The sequence below is a fragment of the Podarcis tiliguerta genome, assembly GCF_965153285.1.
Source record: "Podarcis tiliguerta genome assembly, chromosome: W".
NCBI lineage: Eukaryota > Metazoa > Chordata > Lepidosauria > Squamata > Lacertidae > Podarcis > Podarcis tiliguerta.
Genome location: NC_139552.1, coordinates 15,007,798 through 15,024,369, shown reverse-complemented (window position 1 = coordinate 15,024,369; position 16,572 = coordinate 15,007,798).

Here is a 16,572-nt window from a genome sequence, read left to right as displayed (position 1 = left end):
AGACATTGACTGGTTCGGTTCCGAATAGTAAGTAAACTGTTTGTCCAATGGGTGTCTGAGTCTCCAAATATCTATCAGGTTCAAATTCTTTATCATCGAGAAAAAAGATTTCGGTAATTTCCCTTCTTTGCTTGCTCCATCTCTAAGTCTATCCATCTCCAATGAAACCACTCCATTCATGTCTCCCATTATTATTATTTTCTGATCCATATATTCAAATAGTTTTTCTTCCAAGATTTTGTAGAACTCAGTCTTATTTCCATTAGGTGCGTAGATCCCGACTATGATTAATTTTTCTCCTTGCCATTTGATTCGAACCGCAATTATCCTTCCGTCTTCATCTTTAAATATTTGTTGGGCTTCGATTTTGTTGTTTATATAGATGACCACTCCTCTTTTCTTTTGTTTATCTGAAGATATAAATTCGTTTCCCAATCTTTTATTGATCAATACCTTTTTCTGTCTTCTTGCCACATGTGTTTCTTGCAAACAAATTATATCTAAATATTTCTTCTTCAAAAATTGTTCAATTCTGTTTCTCTTTTTTTTGTCATTCATTCCATTAATGTTCCAATTCCAAATTTTCAGCGCCATATCTTCCAAATTTTAATTTTAATAATTTTTAAATAATTGTATAATTTAGCTTCTTCTTCTTCCTCCTCTTCTTCTTCGTCTGTCTTCTTCCCCTTCTCTTCTTCTTCCTCTTCTTCTGATCCGCCTGATGCTCCTTCGTCAGCTCCTTTGTCTTCTTCTTTCTCCGATTTTAACTCCTTATATTTTCTCAGAAATTTCCCCATCTCTTCCGGGTTTGTCAATCTATGTCTTTTGCCTCTGCATGCAAATGCTATCCCTTCCGGGAACTCCCATCTAAAGTCAATCTTGTTTTTCTTCAGCATCTGAACCAATGGTTTATAAGGATCTCTTCGTTTAAGTAGTCTAATCGGAACATCTTTAAATATAATTATGTAATTCCCGTTTATGCTCAATCTTTTCTCTCTGTTCTTCTGCAAAATTGTGTTCCTCATTTCTCTATCTTTAAATGTGATCAGGCAGTCTCCCGTAAATCTCCTTGCTTTTGTTGATTTTACTCTCATTCTGAATGCGCTTTGCACTGTTTTTGCCATCTCTTCGACTGGTATCTCTAACCACTGTGCTAATTCTGAAATCAGCTTATCTTTAATATTTTCTCCTTGTGCCTCTGGTACCGCTCTGAGTCTCAAATTCACTTCTCTCTGCCTGAGTTCATTCATAGCAATTAAATCCTTCATGTCTTCCTGTGCTTTGCTTAACTCTCTCATCTCCATTTTCATTTTCTCTTCCTCCTTTCTAACATCTTTCATCTCTGATCTTGTCTTCTTCATTCCCTCTTCCAACGATTGTGCTCTTTTGGCCACCTCCTTCAATTGTCCTTTCAACTCATTTACTGTTTCATCAAATTTTTTTATCCATTTTTCCAATTTTATTATCCACTTGCTCCAATTTTGATTCCAAATTTTTCTCACTCTGCTTAATTTCAGCAAACATTTTCAAAATCTCCGCTTTAAACTCTGTTTCCTGTTTGGACCCCTTTCTCTCTGATGGTGTCCCCTCCATCCCTTTCTTTCCCAAATTAGACATTTTACTACAACAATTTCACACCCTTCTCCTTATTTTTAAATATTCCCACCGGCCTCCCTTTTATACCCTTCTTAATTTTTAACTTCAATATTTAACAAAACAACAATAAAATTAATTTTAATTCATCAATAGTTCGTCAATAGTCCGTCCTCTTCTTGCCTCCAATCAGGCTAATCCATTTTAAATAAATCGTCCTCTTCTTGCCTCCATTCAGGCTAATCCACTTTTGGGGTTAATCAAATTATATTTATTTTGAATTCCGGGGTCCAAACCCAATACTCTCAGTCAATTAGTTCCGCCGAATACCAAAATTTCAATTGAAGACAAAAGCAGAGAAATCAAATCGGTCCAGTAACACAAAGAGCTTCAGGGTAGAGAGCCAATCCTCAGTCCAAACTCCCTCCTCCAAATGGGGGGGATTTCCAGAAAATAACAAACTTGTGGCTGAAGTCAGAAAAATAAACTGTAGTTTCTTTATCTGCCGCTAGGGGAAGTAACTTAATAGTGTGGCATAGTTTCCAAAGTTTCAAAAATTTTGAGTCCAAGATTTTAGGGCTGTTTTAACTCATTCCCAGGAAAAAAAAACGAAAGTCCATTGCAAAAAAAATTACAAACAATTAACAATCCCAACTTCCAGATCCAGAAATATTTTAGTTTTAACTTTCTTAGTTAAGTTGTAGAAAACGCTCAGTATTTAATAATGGCGTTGAGGGCTTCTCTTCCGTTCGGCAATCTATTGTTCTTTTCAAAAGTGAAAGTAAGGAAGCACCTCTTACTTAAATAAAAAAAACCCTCAGCTAAACAGAAAGCCTCCTTTTAAACAATATTTATCTTCTGTTTCCCCCTTATTTTTAAATTGCTTGAGGTGTTACTTCAAGCCAGTCACTTTATAACTTTAAAAGTATCTTATGGGGGAAAAGAAACAGTAACCGCCAGGGTGACTCACTTTCCTTTGATGTCGCTCTGCCAATGGTGCTGCGTCTTCGCCGATTTCGGCAGCCGGCTGAACTCGGGAGAGATCTTCTTTTACTCCCCGGGACTTCCTTGTTAAATCCAAAGTTATATTTTATATTTTGGTGCCGGGTTTCGATGTTTTTGAGAGCAAAGCGCTTCCTCGGCAAGCTCGGGGCTTCGCTATTTGGAGGTAGATAATGGCGTCCCTCGACCCGCTGGTCCGCTCCGCCGTTCTCTTCACTTCTATGAAGCTACCTGACGGCCGGGCGAACCGCTTCTGGTACCGCCGGGAACCTGACCTTCTGGACTCCCACCAGAGGTATTTTTGGGGGCTACTGCGCCCTGTAGCACCCCTAACTCCTCCAAAATAGCCCAGGATTTCCCTCTCGGCAAAATCCCTGCTCGCGACGAGATCGCGCTCCACCGGAAGTCCCCGCCTCTTTAACAGCCCTTGATTCTTTAGTGGAAAGTTCCACTTCGCAGTTACAAGTTGCAGCAGTTTCAGAAGCTCCCTCTATAGGCAACAGTTTCTGTTTGTATCTATTCTTGTTATTCCAAATCAAAATCCAGTATCAAAGTTACTGTTCAACTTTTCTCCTTTTTAAGTGCCACAAGGACAATGCAAAAAAGATATATATCTCTTATTCAACCGTACATCAGGATGTATTCCATTTCCAGCTATTAATTTTCTCAGAATAAAGCTTTTTGACAGCCCGATCCCAGGCTCGAAACAGTGGTAAATTATCTCGTTTCCCTCACTCTCCCGCAGGTTTAAACCGTCCACAAAAGATTCCCCCCTCTTCTCCTGCTTCCAAGGGGGTATTCAGTATCTTAAATGGTGAAAATTTAAAACTTTACAGGGTATTTTCCCCAGGCTTTAGCTTGTGACGTCTTTGCTTTGATCTGTTTACAAAACGGAAGGCGGACTTCCTGTTTAGACCTTCACGTTCAAATGCCAAATTTGGATGTTTAGTAGTCCAATTTTCTGTTTACTTACAAATATTTACTTAGAGTCCAAATGTCCACAGGAAAAGTCGGCGCTTTCTGGCAACAGCAATGTGGCTTCACTCCTTGATAGAAGCGGTTGATTCGATGTACCGTGCTGCTCACCCCACGTCGCTCCGGAGCCCCGAAACCGGGTCTCCCCGCGAGTAGGGGAGGCGCAAAAGGTACCTGCCGAATCCCAAGTCCACGAGCTTCTTCCGCTCGTGGTTTCTAGCGGGTCTCCGCCTCGCCGTGGTGGTCAGACCCTGAATTCCAAGGAGCGGATTCCTCCAAGACGGAGGAAATCCGCCATTACCAGAAGCGCCAACCCGGAAGTCCTCTGGGCAGTGTTGCCAAGATTAATAAAATGCGCAGGTTGCTGAGCTGACATGGCTTCTGCTCCTTGCTGCACCGGGTCTGCTTCTTCGGTACACGGCCTCATCACTGGACCTTCAGTCCCTTCGAGGTCCTCACCAACAGCACCCTGATTTTCCAGCTTTAGCAATTCGCCATCCATAAAACACTGGGTCCCATAACCTGACACGCAGCGTAAAATAATAATGCAGTTTTAAAGAATAAAAGCTTTACTGAGTTAAAATAAACTTCTTCATAAACAACATGGTTCCAAACAGTTTGACTGAGATTACATACTGACTCTGTTCACAGCTGAGGCAGACAGACTCTCACTGAAATCTTACAGAGAGCACAAAGTGAAACTGGCTGCTAAGTCACATGTCAGAGTGACTCAACAGTTAGCAGTTAGGCCTGAATAACTTTAGTAGCCCCAAATGATTGTGCAGTCCCAGCACTTCCCAGCCCTTGCTTTGCTGCTTCTGCTCTCATGTGTCTTTGTCACATGACAAATAGATCTCCCCACCTTTGCATTTGGGTAGGGTTGTCATAAATGTAGAAACTTCCATAATATAAACAATAGCCAAGTACTTCCCTCTCTGTCAAACACCTCCCACACAGAATAAAATATTTTCTTCATTTCAAACCTCAGAGCAACGCACTAAGATAGTCCACAATTCTGGTGATCACATCTTCTCCAGTGCACACCTTACTTTATGTCAACAAAGATCCAATTATTAGGAGAACCTCTGCTTCTGAAGTGCTTAGCACCCAGCGCCTTCGTCTGCCCCCACATTCCATGTGGGAGCGAGCCATTGAGGTAATCTACAGGTGAGCCTGTTCCTCCTGTACCCCAGGATGCATTCCAGGGAATGATTTAACCCCTTTTGTTCCTCTTTCCTTTGTCTGATGTTGAGAAAGCCTCCACCATTCAGGCAGACAGGAACCGGAAACCTGATCTTACTTCTCAACAATATCTGCTGGTGGCTGCTCGTTTAGCAATTTCTCAAGGATGGAAGGATGCATCTTGTTACACTATGGATTTAGGGATTTAGAAAGTCATGTTCATTGCTATTTCTGAAAAACAGACTCATAAAATGTATGCTGCCAGGGGTGTTGCAGACTCCCATGACTTTGTGATTTATATGACCAAACTATCTCATAGTTGCACATTCCTACTAAATATGAGTTTATTTTGCAACATTCATTATTATCTGTTATTATATATATATCTTCTATTCCGCTATAGAATATGTTTTATGCTACTCATTCTTAGAAAAAAACAAATACAAATTCATTCAATCACTTAAATGAGGGCAGTTGGAAAATGTTAATCCCCAAGACTCTCCTCAACAACTTGTCCTTGCATATCGAGGCCCCATGACCACCCAGTTCCCTAAGGTGCAAATACCTAGACAATGCACAGCATGTTGGTTTGGGAGCAGATAAGGCCACAACTTTATTGGTTACAGATGTGAAGGTTTGGCCATAAGCATTGTGGTCAGCAACTGTGTATGTCACTCCCGCCTGTTCACTGGGAGTGTTTCTAAGGGTGAAGCCAACGGGAGGGGGGAGCCATATGACCTACATAAAATTAGGGCATCCCCCAAACGTGGTGGGGGAATTCAGCATTCCTTGTGGTAGGACTTTCCATTGATACCGTTCCGTGGGCTGGCTATTATTTAACACTGGAACAGTAAAAGCAAAGAATTTATGATCCTTCTCCTGTAAGGGGATGGAGAAGAAACAATCTTGCAAATCTATGATAGCCAATTGATAGGAATGTGGGATCATATTTGGATTGGGCAGACCACACTGCAAAGGCCCCATGGGTTCAAGGATTTCATTAATTTTCCTTAAATCCTGCAGAAATCTCCATTTCCCACTCTTCTTTTTTATAACGAAGATGGGGGTATTATAGGGGCTAGTTGAAAATTCTATATGGTCTGCCAGTAATTGTCCATTCACCAATTGCTTTAAAGCAAGCAGCTTTTCCCCAGTTATGGGCCATTGTTCCACCCACACAGGGGCGGTGGATTTCCAGTTAAGGGGAAGTGCAAGCTTACTCATTTAATTGAATGGTAGCATCTAGTTGTTGCAATAGGTCTCTGCCCCACAGATTTAGGTGGATTTTCAGCACACAGGGCTGGATGTATGCAATGGTGTCAGAGCTATTAGGCAGAGAAACAGGCAGCCACTGTACACTTTTGGCGGAGGTTTGAGAGCCTCCCACACCCCAAACCGCGGAAGCAGACTCAAGGGGCCACGTGGGGTCCCAGCAACTACTGGAAATTACAGAAATGTCTGCTCCCGTGTCAATCAAGCCTTCCAGAATTTTGCCATTGATTTTATACTTACGAAGAAGCTTCTGCTCACCAATCCTCTGGATTACAGCTAAGAGCTGTGGAGGGAAAGAAGAGAGCTGGTGCAAATTACTATCCATAATTGAAACAGAAGGATGAGAAGGGAGCATCACCAAATGCGCCCAAGCGTCACCCTTTTTCAACTGCATGGGCATATGGCTCCAAAGTTGAACCATGACAGTGCCCACATAATCTGGGTCTAAAACTGCTGGGATAACCATGATGCCTTCTTTGGCCGCGGAAAGCTTGGGTAAAATTATACCTGCAACCTTAGATGGCAGGGGACCCGCCAATTGGGTGGGCATAAGCACAATTTCACCAGGTAAAACAGCCTCTTTGTCTTCCTGATTGATTAAGTCAATGGTGAAGTCAGAGGATGTTTCTTTAGAAAATTTCGCAATAGTAGAATCAGATGGTGTACCTTTAGTAAGCTTTTCAGTAGTGGGAACTAAAGGCAGAGGGCTCTCTAATTTTCCTGGCCCGAGAGCGGGGCCTCCTGGGAGTTTCCCGAACTCCTGCATTGGTTTGCCCAATGGTAGCCTTTTCCACACTTCGGGCATTGTTTGGAAGGTCTAGTCTTGTTGGTATCACCATTTCTGTTTGCTCCACAGCCAGGGGCTCTGCATTGTTTATCAAAATGGCCTGGGCGTTTGCAATTAAAGCAATTGCCTGTTGGCTTGCTGTTAGATTGAATCGCGCTCGCGAGCAAAGACATCGCATGGCTCTGGCTGCCGACTTCTGCACAGGCTTGGATCATATCAGCCAGGTCATATTTAAGGCGATGTACGATTGACTGCAAAGCTTTCTTGCAATCTGTGTTTGCATTTTCAAAAGCAAATTTTTTCGTTAATTCAGTTTGAGCTGTAGTGTTATCAATCTGCCTGGTGATTGCTTCTTTCAATCTATCTATAAATTGATGGTAAGGCTCCGAATGTTGTTGCTTAATATTAACAAAGGAGCTCATCGGTTGCCCTGAAACAGGGACCTTCTGAAAGGCGCGTTGTACACAGGTCGCAGTGCGATGGAAATGTACAGGTGTCAACACAGCCTGTGCTGGTATGGTATCATACTGACCAGCGCCAAAAAGTTGGTTGGCTGAATGCTGTGGATCAGCCAGGGCTGCTGCGCTATGCTTAAATTCACTTTCAAAAACCACATACTGAGCAGGAGATAAAAGCATGTGCATTAGATCTTTCCAATCTTGAGGTAGCATTGTATAACCATTTGCTATTCCCTCCAACATCCCTATCACATAGGAAGATTTTAGCCCAGAATCAGCATCGCCCTCCTTAATTCTCTCAGTACAGAATAGGGCAGATTTTCATACATAACCTGTTGTTGCGCGGTACCGGGGTTCAGGTAGGTAATAGGAAATGCAGACGGCATTTCCCCCGGCCAATCAGCCTGGTCCTCTAAAGAGAGGTGTCCCTGCTGCCTTGCTTGAGAAAGCGCGGCGCGTACAGCTCCTATAGGGGGGCACGCAGGGACTGAGGCAGGCGAAAGAGGGATAGGAGGGGGAGGAGGAGGGGTGGGTGTGGGCTGAGGCATAAGGGGGGGTTGCAATTGAGTTGGGTCGGGTTGAGGCAAAGGAGGTAAAAAGGTCGGGTAAGGGGGGGGGATTGTCTGCTGCGGCTAAAATGGCAGGGGCTGTCGGAGATGCCTGACATGCCTGACCTAGATCGGGACCTAGGTCGGCGACAGCCTCTACGCATTTTTTCCAAGTGAGCAGACAATGAATCGGAGCCCTCGGTTCTGTAAAGAGGGTTGTACCGATCTTTTGCCAAGCCTCGATTCCCAGAGTTCCCGCCTCCGGATACCAGGGACATTGGCAAACAATCTCACATAATAAATGTTCAATTTCCTTTAAAGAAATATGAGCACCAACCACCCGCTGTCTTACTAAATGAAGCAGCTCCTTGGCATGCTCTCTTTGGAATTTAGTTAAATTCTTCCCCATACTCACGAAGTAGCGCGCTGAGACTTTTCCAGTCGGGTGAAGTATGGAGGTAGCTGCGTGAAGGGATCTTGCATATCACGTCGGGGTCACCAGATGTTGGGTTGAAATAAGCGACGGACGAGTAGCTGGTGTCATGTGGGAGGCATCTCCTCGACCAAGTGTCGGAGAGAACATTACAGCAATTGCCTCATATGTGCCTGCTGTTGATTGGTTACACGTGGTGTGCGTTACAAGCGTTACAAGTGTTGCATATACATACAAGGGGTTGCGTGTAAGACACTAATCATCATTAGATAGAGGGAACACAGAGTTTAGGTTAGGTATGGAAACATCCGTAGTAACTAATCTATGATTGATAGGGTGGTACTCAGAGATCGTACAGAGTGCACTTAACATTCTTCCAGTCCACGGTGATAAGGAGAGGATGTATACAGATAGATAGGAAGGTCGTGACATCACTTAACATTCCGAGCTAGCGATGCCAGGGTAGCTTAGAAGGGAATGTACAGAAATACAGCCTACGCAGCATCTCCAGGAATACAATACTCTACAGTCCCCATTGGAGGAGTTGTATGGCCCTAGCCCCCATCTGGACATCAGACAGGATACTCTTACCCATGGAGGGGCAGGCGGAGGCTACAACACCCCCCCCCCCCAACCAAGACTAGGCTTACCCAATGCCTATCCACCTTACAAAGTTGTGACTTGCTATGAGGTAGGCGAAAACCCAAATGGCGGCACCCCTGAAAATCCTGCCTGGTCCCTGAAAATAGACAACCAACATTGTCCATAGTAAGGTTGTACCATCCACAAACACCCTAAACTGAGGAAGGGTGGGTGGGAGAACTGGCGCAGCAAGAAAGGACCAAAAGGCCCAGTAGGCTGGGTATTTATCCTTGCCCTGGGCATGGAAACAAGCGTCGCTATTGGCCAGTTGGTCCTGCACCCAGAGAAACGCCCACCAATTCCTGCCACCCCTGGCCAATTGGGCAGCAGGAGGAAAATCCAGCCTGCAATAGGCCAGTTCACTGAGGAGGCCTGGGGCCCACCTGCAAAGCCACCAGCCCCAAAGGGAGCAAATGGACTTCTCCGTGAGTGTTCCTTGAGTTTCTTTGCCTGGCTGGAATGTGTCTTGGAGTTCTGATCATGCCTCTTGTTTGCCTGGATGGAGGATAGAGAGGGGCAGTGCAAGTGTGTGCAGAAACTAGCCTGCTACATTTACTTCCATTGCTGTGCCCACTATTGCCCCTGGCTTTCACTGGCATGTGTCCCTGTAAGGTTGACAGGAAGGAAAACCAGCCCTCTGGATGAAGAAGGTTCCACACTCCTGACTTAAATGAATGTATTTCCGGGGGGCCGCTAAGGGCGCCTTGGAAGATGGCTGACAATACCATCTCTCCAGCTCACACGGGGTAATTTAGGGGCTGATGATGGGAGTAATTCAGCCTCCCAAATTCTTCCCGGTGGAAGGAAGATGCAGCCTCATCCGCGGTTGCCCATAAATCACCCCTGAGTTCGAAAGAAGGAGGGGGTGAAGGCACTGGACGGAAAGCCCTCGAGCGAGCTCGCATCTCCCTGACGCTGTCTCTGAGCGCGACTCTAGTTGCATTTCTTAAGATGAAAAATTGGAAATAAGAATTATTGCACATGCTTCAAGCGAAGAAAAGGATATGTTAGCTGCTAATTAAGCCTGCCACTGAGAAGTTAAGAGTGATGGAATGGACTGGACAGAAGATAACATTAAAGAATAACATCTATGCCGGTATGTTGAAACGGAACGGAAAGAAGGGGGGAATTTTTCCCCCCACTACAATATTACCTAACAACCCCTCCCCTAGAAGAACCGTCATATGACTTATAGCAAGTGAGATTGGAAAATAAACTGTGTGGAAATAAAAATATCAACTAAAATCTTTGTTTTGTGAAAGATTTGGAAAGAAAATAAAAGGCTCTCTTGTGACGCAGTTTTTAATCAGGATCAGCCATTACGAGACAGACTATGTTGCGAGATTAATAGTCAAAGGGGGAGGCGAGCCATTGCTCTGTTATCATGTTTGTATTGTAAGTTCGATGGCAAATCTTCCCTGGAAAGACTGATTTATGGTGCAACTTGTCTGGGAAAATTAATGAGCAGACGCCTAGATTTTATTTCATCGGAACTGAGAAAGATGGCGCCTGCCGTCCGAGCAGGACTTTTGGATCAGCATGTCAATATTTATTGCAAACAAAAGACTTACCAGCTTTAAAAAAGGGAGAGCCTTACAAAGTTCACACAGAAGCATAATAATGTTTACTTTAACTCGCCTGTGGAAACAACTCAGAGGCCATTAAGAAGAAAAAGGATAACAACAAGAAGATCAAAAGATGGGATTGGTGAATACTAAAAGCAGCAGAAATATGAGATGACTGGACCTTTACTGAACTTGAAGCATGGGAACCCCCAACAAAAATTTGTAATTTGGCAAAATATTTGGACTTTGTGATATGTATTGGTACAATTTGGAATAATTAATGTGATATGATTGGATTGTTAAATGGAAAACTTATAAAAATTATTTTTTAAAAAATTAAATGAATGTATTTCCTTCAAATCACATCTTCATCAAAACATTAATCTAAGCAGAGATGGCCCAAGATATTTTGGCACTTGAGGCAAATGACAGAATGGTCCCACCCCCTCCCCATCAGGGAAGAAGGGGTGAGTGAACATTAAGAATGATGGGTGGTGGTAAAGATCTACATTGGGATATGCTGCCCCCATGGATTCTGTTACCTTAGGCGGTCCCCTCACCTTGCCTCATGGCTGGGCCAGCTCAGGATCTAAGGCCTAATTCATACAAGGCCATGAACAAGGGATTATTTCATTAGCCAAGAACTGTAATAAATGGTATATTTTAGCATTTAATGTTTAACTTTCAAATGTTTTGCTGTGATGGTTATAACAACTTCTTTTACTATCTCTGTGGCCTCTCAACAATGCAGCTTTCAATGCAGATGTATTTCTAGACTCAAATCACAATGCCCAAGGATCTCTGATTATAATCATAGGCTTCGAAAAGCCAGAATGTGATTCTGTGAGAACAATGGGGAAAAAAATAAAAATAAGGATGAGGTCTTGTTTACATGTCAATCATGTTCGTTGCATATTAAATCTAGTTTAGTAGAATAGCCTGGGATGGCTATGTAGGAAATGCCCAAATAGGATAATTGGACATAAATCTGTGCAGCACCACTCACAGTTTTCAGGCACAGACATGCTGAAATGTTTGTTTCCATTTCACATGTAAATAGAAATTCCTCTGCGGATTCATGGCTTACATTTCCAGTCTTGTTTATCTCCCAAGGAATATAAATGCATACAATGGCAGTACCAGAGAGGACAATTTTGTCCTTGTCATTTTGAGTGAAGGTGCATGGGAAGTGCTGGATGCCCATCTAGCCAACTGGGGGAATGCATGGCGATACCAATTTAAGGCAGCCACTCTCCCCTCCCCAGGAACACTTGTAAGCCTTTATATCCACGAAGAAAAGGACAAGCTGGTCATTAGTAAGGCTGAGTTGAAGATGGCTGGGGAATCTGTTCTTTGTGAATTCCTACCAGTGGTGGTGGGGGATGGCAATGCTAGGTGGAGCTACAGCCAATGACAGACCCAACTAATTCTAGTTTCTTCCCTGTTGAATCTACAAGGGCAACGTTGAAACTAAAGGGCCATTATCACTTTCACTTGACCCATATTTTGATCATATTGATTAATTCCCCTGGATCCAAGAGCTTTTCTTGTTCTGTGGCTGTGCCTTGTGAAAAGTTGACCTTACCCACCAAATTGAAGCTTGATTAAGGAAAATGTCGTTGGATTTTCTGGCAATCTGATTAAAAATAAAATTTAAAAAGGTTCAGAAAAGGGCAACCAAAATGATCAAGGGGATAGAGTGACTCCAAAATGAAGAAAGGGACCACGATGCCTCAAATACCACCTCTCCCCATGTGAACCTACCTGGGCCTTGTGATCATAATCTGAGGTCCTTCTATGTGTGCCCCCTCCAAGAGAGTGTTGGGATACTGCCCGGGAGACATAGTCCATCTTGACTCCACGTCGTCTCCCGTAGACAGGCAGTATCAGCAATTAGCGACAGGAGCTCTAGAAATAGCTTGAAAAGGATCCAGAGCTCTTGCACACTCTATCAGCAGATATGCACAGCAAAAGATGCACCCAGGAGAGCATTATTTAGAGGTTTATTCAGCGTTGATCAGAACAAAGAAAAACCATGACTGCCTGCTAGAGAGTTTCCGGCAGTGAGAGAAACGAAAGCAAAAGACACAACAGAAACATCCTGTGAAAACAGGAAATACGCAGGCTGTGACACAAACATCCTGCTCCCTTTTAAGGTGGAACGGAAATATCCTAACATCCCCCCCCTTTCCGTGTAACCTGTAGTACCTGTGGTTCAACCCAATTGCAACCTCTGTGCATAAACCTTAAGTTGTTCTCTGTTAACAACCTTAGACAACAGATCAGCAGGAATTTCATTTCCTGGCATGTAGGACACCTGAATAAGTCCTTTCTGAATACACTCTCTTGCACGATGTAACTTAATCTGCAAGTACTTGGTTCTTTGCTTGCAACTCTCTGAGTTCAGCAAAGCCAAACAGGATCTATTGTCTTGATACACTTGTATAGGACATTTCATAGAAACTCTGATGTCCTTAAACAGTTGCATCAACCATTCACAATCCATGAGTGAAAATGACAGAGCATTGAGTTCTGCTTCACAGGAACTTAGGCTCACTGTCGTCTGCTTCCTGCACAGCCAGTCAAACAGACAGTGGTTGTACATGTAGCATACTCCAGAAGTGCTTGTACCATCCGTGGTGTCACTTCCAAAACTTGCATCTGCAAAGATTTCAAGACCTCCAGTCTTCTGACTGGTGAACCTCAGCCTGTAGTGCATAGTCCCTTTCAAATAGCGGGCTATGCGCTTCAGAGCTTTCCAATCCTGAACAGTAGGATTATTAGCATGTCTGCTAAGCAGGTTAGTGCTTACAGCTATGTCAGGTCTTGAGCATCTAGCAATGAAATTCAACTTGCCTAGAATGCATCTGTACAGCGTTGTGTCAGAAAACGCTTCAGCAGTACTATCTACCTGGTAACCTGTCACCATCGGTGTGTCTGCTGGGTTTGCATCAACCAAATTCAACCTGGTTAATACATCAGCAATTTTCTGTGTTTGGTGAACCAGAAAATTACCTGCTCGGTCCCTCTCCACCTGCAGAGAAAGATAGTTGGATACCTCACCAAGATCCTTCATGTCAAAGTGCTCCTTCAGCTGAGCTAGGGTGCTTTGGTACAAAGCCTGATTCTTCCAGAACATCCGAAGATCATCAACAAAACATAAACAATACAGTTTATTTTGCCCCTCCTCCTTGACAAACACACACGGATCAGCCTTGCCCTGGTGAAAACCAAGAGAAAGCAATGTCTCAGTGAGTTTTGTGTTCCAACACCTGGCACTCTGCTTGAGACCATATAAGGATTTCCACAGTTTACAGACCATTCCCTTCTGTATCTGCATTCCATCAGGTGGAAGCATATACAGCTCCTCCCCCAAATTCCCGTACAAAAAAGCTGTATTAATGTCATGATGGGAAACATGCAGTTTCTCCTCCGCAGCAATCTTGAGCATCAGCCGAATGCTCTCATATTTGACGGTGGGTGAGTAGGTCTCGTGGTAATCCTGTCCTGGTACCTGTAAAAAACCTCTGGCAACCAATCTGGCTTTGTGTCTGACAACCTTGCCATTCTGGTCTGTCTTGGCCTTGAAGACCCATTTGCTGCCAACCAGTCTCATTCCTGGGACTACCGGTACCAATTCCCAAGTTTGGTTCCTGTTCAAGGAATCAACTTCAGCCTTCATGGCATCAAGCCAAGGCTCAGCATCTTTAGAGGTTAACTCCTGAACCTCTTTGAAGCTTGAAGGTTCCCACACCTTCTCTGAGCTACTAAGAACAGCAGTTGCTGTTTTAGCAAACTCATCAGCAAATCTCTTTGGAGGTCTGCCCTTGGTCGCCCTTTCAGACCTGCGTACTAGACGCAAGTCTTCTGGACTCATCTCCTCCTTCTTGGGAGAAAAATGACCAATGGTGAACAGTGGTTCTTCCAGTTCATTGTCAGACGCATCAGATGGTCTGACTGAGGCCTTTGCGCTCTTGTAGTCTGCTGTGTCATCACTGTCACTGACACCAGCAGCAGTGCCGCCCACTGAACTGGAATCCGAACTCTGAACATCAGCAGCAGCAGCAGCAGCTTCCTCAGCTTCCTTAGCATCACCTGCTTTTTGCACATCACCTTCATCCTCCTCTGGGTAACTCTGGAAAATTCCCACATTTCCCCCCACTTAGGATTGTACTCAACACTCCTTGTGAACTTAATGGACTTAGAGTCAGTCATCCATACCCTGTATGCTCCTTTTTCGTACCCCATAAACAAACCATGTGCCCCACGCTTCCCAAGCTTATGGCTTTGTGGGGTGTGTACCCACATGTCAGAACCAAAGATTCTCATGTGCTTGACATTTGGTTTTTTACCAAACATTTTCTCGTAGGGAGTACAACCAATAGGTGATGACAGTCTTTGATTATAAGTGTAAACAAAAGTCGACAAAGCCTCCCCCCAAAACTTATCAGGGAGATTGGCATCATGCAACATTGTTTTCAGTCCTTGCAGCAACGTTTAATTTGCTCGCTCCGCAAGCCCATTCATCCATGGAGATCTAGGCGTTGACAAGTCATGCTGGATTCCCTTCTCAGTCAGAAAGCTTCAAACTGCTGAGAAGTGAATTCCCCTCCTCGATCAGTAAAGAGACAGCCGATATGTTTACTGTGAACATTCTCCAACCAAGCAAAGAATGCCTTGAACCTAGGAAACGCTTGAGATTTCTGCTCGAGCATGAACACATGAATGTACCTGGAAAAAGAATCAATTAGAACCATGAAGTACCTTGCTCCACCCAAAGAGGGCGCAAGTGGACCAACCAGGTCTGTGTGAACAAGCTGGTAGGGTTTGGAAGCCTGCCTGCTAGACTCCTTGCCTTTTGGAGCAACCTTCACCTTGTTCTCTGCACAAGATACACATTTCATGTGAAACTTACAAGGTTTGATGTTCAAACCCTCAACCAATTCCGGCATCTTGGCCAGCGCCTGCCAAGACATGTGACAAAATCTTCTGTGTGCTTCATGAACACATCCTGCATGAAGAACCTTGTTAGTTTGTGCAACACAACAAGAATCAACATTAGACATAGCAACAGCATTGTCATTATAAGTTATACAGAACAAGCCATCCATAAACTTTGCATGCAAAATGTCCTCTTTGCCTTTCCTGATGACACAGACGCTCTTCTTCAAGGAAATCTGAAAACCAAGCACAATCAGCTGTGGGACACTGAGCAAATTGTTCACAGCACCTGGAACATAAAGTACATTTCTGATGGTAGTGTGCAGACTTGCAAGTCTCACATCCCCTTCTCCTGCGATCCGCAATGTCCTTCCGTCAGCCAGGTGGACCTCATCATCTTGAGGTGTGAAGGAGATAAAGAGATGCTTATCTTTTGCGAGATGGCGGGTCGCAGCAGAATCAACAACAAATCTGGCTTTTGGAGCAGCTTTTCTGGCAAGCAAAACCTTGGTTTCCACCAGCGTGGGTTTAAACTGCTTGCCCCCCTGCTCCTGGCCATCAGACTTGCCTTTAGCCTTTGGTGAAGCTGTGCCAGCAAACAAAGCCTTGTTTTTCCCTGGCTTGGGCTTTCCTCCCCCCTTCTGCTTCTGGCCATCTGCTGGCTTTTTCCTTTGTTTACCTCTGGCCTTCCGGCCTCTGCAAAGTCGATGTCCTTGGTTCCCACGAGAAACAGAGCTCTCATCTGCCGACTCCTTGGCTCCCCCTGGAGGCTGGAATGCTGCCTGGGATGACACCACAGTCAGGTCCCCCTGCAGCTTGCAACCGGTGCCCTCGGCACCCCTGCATTCACTTGCATTCCGGGAAACAGCCAGGACCTCCGATGCAGTCAAACTCTGGGCTGGGATGACTGGCAGATGGGCCAGCTTCAAAGCATTCCACATCCCACGAGCAGTGGTGTTGCCAGCTAGCGAGGCAATTTCCTCCAGAGAGATGGACAAGACTATTATGTCAATGGCCCTTGAATCTTGGGTCTTCCATCTCTCTGTCAGAGGAATTGGAGGGGCTTCACTCACAGTATGTCACACTCCAAACTGTTGTAGTAAACTCTCACACCACTCTGCCCAGGCCTCATAATTTTGCCGATTTAGCTTTGGGCACTCAGCAGCTTCAGAAG